At 31.9% G+C, this 9,391-nt stretch overlaps 1 long non-coding RNA gene across 1 annotated transcript; it reads right to left on the bottom strand.

The window, feature by feature from the left end:
• Positions 1-7,886: 7,886 nt before the first annotated feature.
• Positions 7,887-8,327, bottom strand: LOC119770358. The gene is made up of 2 exons (XR_005278788.1): positions 8,051-8,327; positions 7,887-7,929 (listed from the first exon to the last, which is right to left on the bottom strand). It is a non-coding gene; the product is annotated as an uncharacterized LOC119770358 (long non-coding RNA).
• Positions 8,328-9,391: the final 1,064 nt, after the last annotated feature.

Genomic DNA, 9,391 nt, shown 5'->3' on the forward strand with positions numbered 1-9,391 from the left:
TGCTTTGGAATTTGAAGCAGCCACCATTGTGATTTAAATTAAATAAGTGTCCGATATTCAAATTAGGGGAGATTCTCGTATGTTAGACAGGTTAAGCACTCGCTCTTAACTTCATCCAATTTGCTGATTTTCACTATTTAAAGAACTAATTTTGCAAAACTTTTGATAGAAACTTGCTTGCTCACTTCTTATTGAGCTATTTATAACTCGATTTCAGTTGAAAGCGCTTTTCATTAGCTTTAATTGAATATCAAAGTTTGGACCTGCCAACATTAGAGGCACGCTGGAATTAGATGCTGTTCCCCTACTTTATTTTATGCACTTTTTATATGATGAGCAATTCTCTACGAAATCGGCCGATTGCGACCATTTTTATTTTTTGTATTTTTTGATTTGGCTCAAATTTTGTGGGGGCCTTCCCTATGACCAAAGAAGCTATTTTGTGTCATTGGTTCACCCATAAAAGTCTCCATTCAATTTTGGCAGCTGTCCATACAAAAATGGTACGTAAATATTCAAAAAGCTGTAACTTTTGAGTGAATTTCCTGATCAATTGGTGTCTAAGGCAAAGTTGTAGGTATTGTTGAGGGCTATAGAAGAAATAGGTACACGGATTAAAAATTTGCGGATCTTTAATTAATTTTTTTTCATAAAAACTCTATTTCCTAAAAAACGTATTTTTCGATTTCGAGATTTTTTGATATGTTTAAGTAGACAAAAACCCACAACTTTTGAGCCATAGAAAAGTATGGTCAAAAAATCTACCACCATGTTATTAATTTTTGAAAAAAATAGTGATGTTTGGAAAAAAATCTAAATTTAACATCAAATTTTTGACCAAAATTTGTAATGTAAAATTGAATTAGCAATCGAAAAGTACTTTAAATATTTTTTTTGTTAAAGGGCTCCGTTTTCAAGATATAGCCACCAAAAGTTTGAAATAAGCGAAATATTCGCAGTTTTCGATCTTTAAGACTGGTGACCATGAGCGACCATTTCTAAAAAAACTATTTGGAAAATTCAGAAAACTTTCCATAAAAAAATTTAAAATTTTAATCAAGGCTAACATCTCAAAGGACCAAACATTTAATATAACGCCCTTTAAAAATGTTGCCCTTGATTTTTTTTAAATATTGTTTTCAAAAAGATTGCAAAATTTCACGAATGTTTCATGTTTTAACATTGAAAATCAGACCATTCGTTGCTGATATATATACATTAGGGTACCCAGAAAAAAATGACCCCCTGCTCCACAAGCGGAAAACGGTTTATTGGGTTATTTTAAGCATCTGTGCAAATTTTGAGCGAAATTGGTTGAGATTAACCCATTGATACCCGAGCCTAAAGTTGGCGAAAAAAATGTTTTTCATACAAAAATGACTTTTTTAAATCGCTAATAACTTTTCCGGATTAAGTTTTACAGCTTTGGTATGTTCTACAAAGTTGTAGAGCATTAAATTTCCAATGAGAATCTCACTTTTGGGAATATTTGGATGTAAGTAGCGCACTGTGTAGACCAAACAGTAAGAAAATTGGGTTTTCCTTACATTTTTTCGATTTTTCCCATACAAACTTCACCCCCGAGTATCAATGGGTAAATGTTAACCGATTTTGCTCATATTTGGCCCAGAGTCCTAAAATAGCTCAAGGAACAATATTCAGCTTGTGGAGCGAGGTTTTGAGAAAAAGTCCCGTATTCTGGGCACCCTAATATACATAAGAAAATGGTGGGTTGTTTGAGTGAGACTTTTCGATTGCAAATTCAATTTTACATTAAAAAGTTAGGCCAAAAGTTTTTTGTGTGAAATTTAGATTTTTCCAAAAATAACTATTTTTTCAAAAAAATATAACTACTGAATACTTTTCTTTGGCTCTAATGTTGCGGGTTTTTGTCCGCTGAAACATATCAAAAAATCTCGAAAATCAAAAAGTACGTATTTTAGGAAATTGAGTATTTGTGAAAAAAAGTTAAAAACAAAATCGGCATTTTTTCCGTGTACCTATTTTTCTCTCAATAATCCTCAACAATACCTTCAACTTTGCCGAATTGGTGTCTTGAGTTGATCAGAAAATTCACTCAAAAGTTACCGCTGTTTGAATATTGACGTACCATTTTTGTATGAACATATGCCAAAATTGGTAGAGGTAGAGGTTTTGGTAGAGAATTGCTCATGGTGAAAATTGCTGTCAAATGAGTCTTTGATGTTCTGTTGTTAACAAAATTGCAAATCCTTTTTAGTAACATTGATTTTTAGCAGTTTAATAAGTGATCATAATGAAGCTCAATCATCCTCTCTGAGCCATTCGCTGTTCTACTCGATTGGAGTGAGCGGGAGTGCAAAGAGAGAGTATTCAGTAGCGACTGGTGTGGAAGTGACAAACGGTCATGGCAGTTTTGCGTCGCGTTCGATTTTTGATCGCGATCTTTGAACAACATCCATATATATTTAATGGATGAAATTTACCAAAGACCAAAGAGCCTATGTCTGAAAATATTTTTATCAGATTCCTCGGAAAATTTTACATAACATATTACAAAATGGTGAAGTTATGTTTTCAATACTCTGAGATACGATTTTTTGAAAATAAAAACTGGGTTTTTCGACGCGCCACGCGCAAAAATGGGAAAATGACGAAAACTTGTAGCTAGTACCAATATCTTAGACACTAATGGCCCTATTTTCAATGTTAGAATATGAAACATGATTCATAAATTTAAAAAAAGACATTTTTAAATGATCAGAAAGTTTTATAAATGTTATTTTTTGTTACAAAATTAGGGATTTGACCAATGTTACATCTGATAGAGGGGGTGTTACAATAAATGATCTTTTAAAAAGTTAGTTTGAAAATAATGAAAGAAAAACCCTTGAAAATTCACGAAAATAATTTGCTAAAATACTCAGAACCACCAGTCCCGAGAAGGTTCTGAATCTGGCCAGTAGCTACCGTCCGATCACCAAAGTGCGACAAAAACACCATCGCTTAAAGCTCAGTTTTGTGACCCTGCAGGGGCAACCACGGCCGCCGATAAACTTGCCCGCGATTGCTTATCTATAATTCATATCTAAAAACAGCGCGCCCCGTTTGCGAAATATAATGAGCGAGGGAAAATAATTGATCGAGCTTTTCGCTTCGTCCTTTTTTGTTTTCTTCGTTTGTGCTGACCATACAGGATCGTGCGCCCCACTCCAGATCCGTGTGTAATTGATATAAATTAATTTATCTTGCAGGAGATTAATTATACATGGAACGATAATATTTTGCATCTGTCGCAACTGCACTTTTGGCCGCGGAGCGCAGATGCAGATCGGTTCTTGGTACTACTTCTTATTTTGGAAGATGAAGTAGAAGTCAATGTCTTAATCTTGGAAACTTGGGAGCAAGGATGATGGCAATCCAACGATGGTATCCGGTGCTTTTGGCTGCGGATGTGATTTATAAAGAATTGATAGAAAGTTGTGAACCGAGATGCTTTTTAAAAGTTTGGTTTCAAGTTAAAATATATTTTGCAAAATTCTGCTTAGATTTATTTAACTTGGGAAAGAATTTACTAATTGATTAGATATGTTTTAATTTTGTTCGCGTATATTTAGGTGGAAGTGACTGAAACAAACTGTTATTGTCATTTACCATCGAACATAAATTACCACACTAATGACACTAGCTCTATAAGCAAACAAAAATTCAGCAGCAACCACCCATAAAAAAGTGACAATCGGCAAAGAATCCCTCGGGCCATTCACGGAGAAAGAGTTAAGCCTCGAATTTAAGACGACCATCAAAATATTTGTACGAACCGCTCCGGAAATATTTATTGTGTTTGTTTGTCTAGCGATGCGTAAGCTGTAAATTATTAAAATTGGTCCGCCACAAGAGAGGGCACACGCAGCAGCACCCAGAAAGGTGTCACACGCAGCTTGACTTTTTGTGTTTTTTTTGTTTTCTCGAGGAATACTGTTTCGGAAATTTATTATTTTAATTGCTCACTTTTACAACCAATTTGGATGGTATCCCCCTGGTTCTGCAGTCGTGTTTTGATTAGATCGTAAATTTGAAAAGTGGCGCATCCAAGCTTTGTCCTCGGTCTATAAAACCAACTTCCAGTTTTTATTCTGTATAACAAATTTGTACAATATAGTGACCATCACTGAAGTTTGACTTTGGTGGAGTCATAATCCAACTTAGAAAGGATGGAAACTTTGGGGGTTAAGCAGTATTTGTAATGTTTTTTTACTCAAATATTTAAAATTAAGTTCAGTAAGCCAATTTAGAAACATTTTTTTTTTTATTTCCAAAGGTTCATTTAACCCCACTACCAGTCTAATCTGGATTGCGCCAAAACGGAGTTTAGTTTTCTCACCTGTCAATACGTGTAGAGGCGGGACCCGCTGCGTGAAAAGCTGTAAAACTATAAAGAACTGCTTGGAGTAAACGGGTGAAGATCATCGCGGAAGCCTTAAAAAAACTGACTATCAAATATGCAAGATAATCTGGATCGTAGATTTCTCATCTAATGTTTGGAAAAAGTTTGAAATTCCAATAGGATTTTTGAACAGATTTTCGATCTAAGCCATTTTCAAACCATAATCAAGAAATGATCCGTTTTGCTTCGATCGTTCGATAGTATTAATTACTGAATTTTAATTACAAGCTTTTAGCAGTTTACGACTTCGAATTATGAGTGCCAGGTTTCTGCTGGAGCTTCTGATGCAAAAAAAAGGAGTCAGTTAGAAGATTACTTAAAGTCCGTCCAACCATCTGAACGTAAACCACTGAGTTGAATTAATTATCACGTTTGATAAGATAGGGATTATGATTGATTAAGTGAGACTTAAAACGCCGCAAAACGTTTTGCCAAACCTTGGTGCGATGGTAATGCGATTTGGTTTTACTGCTTGAGATTGGGAATGGGTCCAGAAAATGTGAAAAGTAACAAAAAAGAATCATTTGGAAGAAACTTTGCTTATTTTCGATATTGGCCAATGCAAATGCATAAATTGAATTTTTATTGTATTTTTCAATTTTGTTCAAACTTTGTGGGGGCCTTTCCTATGACCAAATAAGTCATGTAACGTCATTGGTTTACCCATGAAAGTCTCCATACAATTTTGGCAGCTGTTCATTCAAAAATGGTACGTAAATATTCAAAAATCTGTAAATTTTCAAGGAATTTCTTGATTGAGGAAAAGTTGTAGGTATTGATGAGGATTATTCAGAAAAAATAGGTAAATGATAAAAAAGATTACATTTTTTTTATTTAACTTTTTTCACAAAAAAATCAATTCAAGTTACCCAAAAATGGCTTTAGAACGGTGCTCTTTATCAAAATTTTAGTACTTTTTGATTGCAAATTTGATTTTACATCGATAAATGAAGTTGAAAAATTTTTGCGATCGATATTTCGAATTTTTGAAAAAAAACAGTATTTGTTCAAAAATGCATAACTCGGTCAAAGATTTTTGGCACAATCTGGAAATTTCTGAAAAGTTGGCATTTTATGTTCCCTAAAACATAAAAAAAATAAAAAAATATTAAAAATTATGTTTTTTTTTTGCAAATCAAGCTTTAGTAACAAAAAGCTAAATTAAAAATAACAATTTTTTTACCGTGTATAAATTTTGTTTTCAGTGTAGTCCTTATCCAAACCTACAACTTTGCCGAATACACCAAATCGATCAAAAAATTCCTTCAAAAGATATAGATTTTTGGATTTTCATACAACATTTTTGTATGGACACCAGGGTGCCCAGAATATGAGACTTTTTTCCAAAACCTCGCTTTACAAGCTGATTTTTGTTCCTTGATCTATTTTAGAACTATGGGTCAAATATGAGCAAAATCGGTCAACATTTACCCATTGATTCTCAAGGGTGAAGTTTGTATGGAAAAAAATGTATGGAAATCCAAATTTTCTTACGTTTTTGTCTGCAGGACACGCTACTTTCATCCAAATATGCTCAAAAATATGATTTTTATTAAAAATTCAATGCTCTACAAAGTTGAACATATCAAATCTGTAAAACTTGATCCTTAAAAGTTATTAGCGATTTAAAAAAGTCATTTTTGTATGGAAAATATTTTTTTCACCAGCTTGGGTAAATCTTTAAAAATAAAAAAATTTAAAAAAAACCAAAAAAATCCAATTTCGTTCCAAATTTACACAAATGCTTAAACACGGCGTGTTTTCTAGAACAAACTTTTCAGAAAAAAATAGTCATCGCTACTTTCAAATGTGACTTATAGGAAATTTTCTCAGCTTTTCAATGCTTCTAAGAGCGAAATGTTTCATCGGGAAATTTCTGAGATATCTCTATTTTAAATTTTTGGTTATAAATTCCTTTATTATTTATTAGAAACTTTAAACTAACAGTTCAGAAAACTTATCAAATGATGTATTTCATGTGTCATTTACTCATCAAAATGTGCAAAATAAGACACGAAACAACTTTGTAGAAGGTAGCAAAGCGCTAAACATTTTGGAATTTATGTTTTGTATGATTTTTTGAATATACACGGAGAGACCGGCCGGGGCAAATCTAAGAAAATCTTGGTTAATTTAACTAAAAGTATGGGTTAATTTTTAACACAGCTTTTTTTCAACAATCGATTGTTGATTTTGTTAACCCGAAATTGCTGACCACCAGTAACTAAAATTGACAAAAAAAATAGTTGGAATTGCAATTTTTGTTAGTTAAATGGCCGAAAAAAATTCTAGCAGTCGACTGCTAGAATATTTTTTCAGAAAATTAACTAAACATTTCTTGTTTTCAGCTGAAATATTGTGGAATATTCTGTTAAAAACTGGCTGGGATATATTTTTCAACTATTTTTCAACAATTTTTTTCTTTGTATCAACCGAAATATTTTTGCATGCAGCAAATTATTAGTGGTTTGTAACAAAACATTTCTTAATTAGACATAATTTATGTAAGTGTTGATATATATTTTCTTTAATTATCTAGCGATAGAGGCTGGGCCGAATTTCTAGCTATATTTTAACTAATGTCTACTTGAATACAAAAAAAAATCGTACATGTAGTCAATAATTAGCTGTTGTTAGCAATATTTTTATTGAATTTGCAGTAAATTTTATAATAATGCCTCACAAATTAATGGTGAGTTTTTTTTTATTTTCGCATTTATTTTGCCTAAAAAAAACGTTAAATTTTTAGGCAAAATAAACTAATTTGTTTTTTTGCATTAAGTTGTTAAATTACTGTTAAAAAGCATCAAAACATTTTTTTTTAACTGTTGTTATAAAACATGTAAAGTTTGACTAATGTTTTATAAAATTACATTGCATGAATCTAAAAAAATAATAAAAAAAGCATATTACAAATTTCTCGTGAATTCCTTAAAAATAGAAACCGAGCAAAATTTTCACCAAGTTTTAAGCTTAAATTTGTATTATGTTGTATAAAATTAAGTGTTGAATTCACTTACCATCACTGTGAAATCATCCGATAAGTCATCATCATCTACAACGGTCTCAGGACACAGAATTTTCACCAAAGTGAACCTTTTGCTGCAAATAAACATTTGGAATTTATTGGTAATTTAATACAAAATTCTTAATTTCGGCTATAAACTGTAAAAAGGAACGTAAATAAATGTAATTATAATGAGGAAAGAAGAAATATCAATAATTCTACTTACCAAGTTTGCATTAATTTAACAATTACTTTTGGCAACACACTTTCACTGCATTTGATTCTATTTATACAACGTACTCCGAATCCTGAAAAAAATATTTTGAGTTTAACTTACCAGTTTATTGAGCAGTCGTATTGCAACAAAACATTCAAGATAATAGTAATCTTCTTTTCTATATTTTATATATTTTTAAATTTTTTTGATATTTTACTTCATCTCTATTTTTTGTGTTGTCATGTGTACGCATTTCTATGTATTTTATAATTGATGATTCTGAAAAAAAAATGTTTCATTAAGATTTTATCCGTCGTAAGCGTAAAGCTTTTCAATGATTCAGTTTTCTAATAAGAATCACATAAGATAAATTATTGTGCAAAAATAAACCCACACTTACTTGGATTAACCAACATTTTGTTAAATTTGCCCGGGCTGCTCCATCCGTTAAGAGTTGGCCCGCATCTCCCTTCTACTGCCCTCTCTTTCCATCAAACATTCTTATAACGTGTTCAGCTCACTCGCATTAGATGTCCTCATGGCGAAGGTCGTCCTGTTGCTCTTCATAGTTTCACCTGCAAAGAAATCATCAACAAACCTACTCACCAATTCCACCTCCCCAGTTGCGACACTTTGATTTGCCACTTCAACATTAGCCAAATAGTGTAATTTTCACCTTTCACATCCTCTCACTTCATAATTAACAACACAAACTCAACAAATCGACCGCTCTCGTTCGAATCCTGACTTCAAATGACAGACGTAAACAAACCCAAGTTCATCTTTTAAATATTCAACCAATTGTTAATTATATTCAACAAAAAAAAATCTTGATTTTTCTAAAACCAAAGCTAACAGTCGAGCACGTTCATTCGAGTTCGGGAAATCTGTTAGCTTTTTGCCTCTAGCATTTTCAACAAACAGGTTTGTAAATTAATACTAAATTTTAGTTGTTTTAACGGAATATTGGCAGTAACAAGTACGTTTTTGTTACAATTTACGAAAGTAAAATCAACAATTTTAATTGTTAAAATTTCTGGGCACAGTCTCTCCGTGTATGGGATTTGTTCAGAAATTAATATCATTAAACAGTGTCAAAATATATTTTTTGCAATTCCGTCGTGAAACTACTTTCTTTTCCTGTCATTCATGAACGACGAAAGCCTACTTTTCTGTACCAAAAATAACAGAATCGAATAGCAACACTTTTCAAAATAAATGCTGAATAGTTCTACTTTTCAGCACTGAAATGGGTGCTGAAAAGTTGAACTTTTCAGCACTTGTTTCGAAAAGTAACACTTTTCAATATTTTTTTATTTAAACGATTTATTGACAAAAAACATGAAAATTTGACTTAAAAATTCACTCAATGGGTGTCTTTGGGAATTGCAAAAAATGTTGTATGGAACTCGTTGCAAAACTTGATTTTTTCAGCACTCTTCGTATTTATAAATGTACGACTCGTGCTGAAAAATCCTATTTTTGCAACTTGTTGCATAAACTACTATTTTACAAGAATTATTAGATTGTTACATAGCTTTTTCCTCCAAAACTTTGGCAGGTTTGTGATTGTTAATGGTATTATTGAATTTTAATGAATAAATTTGATATTTTCTTAAGCAAACATTAACCGGGAACATAAATATAAATATGATTTAAAATGGAAAATGTACTACATATTACTGTTGCAAGCTTCAAAAGTCATATTTTCATTAGAATAAAATAAAGATAAAATTGAAAA

The sequence above is a fragment of the Culex quinquefasciatus genome, chromosome 3, assembly GCF_015732765.1.
Source record: "Culex quinquefasciatus strain JHB chromosome 3, VPISU_Cqui_1.0_pri_paternal, whole genome shotgun sequence".
NCBI classification, from domain to species: domain Eukaryota; kingdom Metazoa; phylum Arthropoda; class Insecta; order Diptera; family Culicidae; genus Culex; species Culex quinquefasciatus.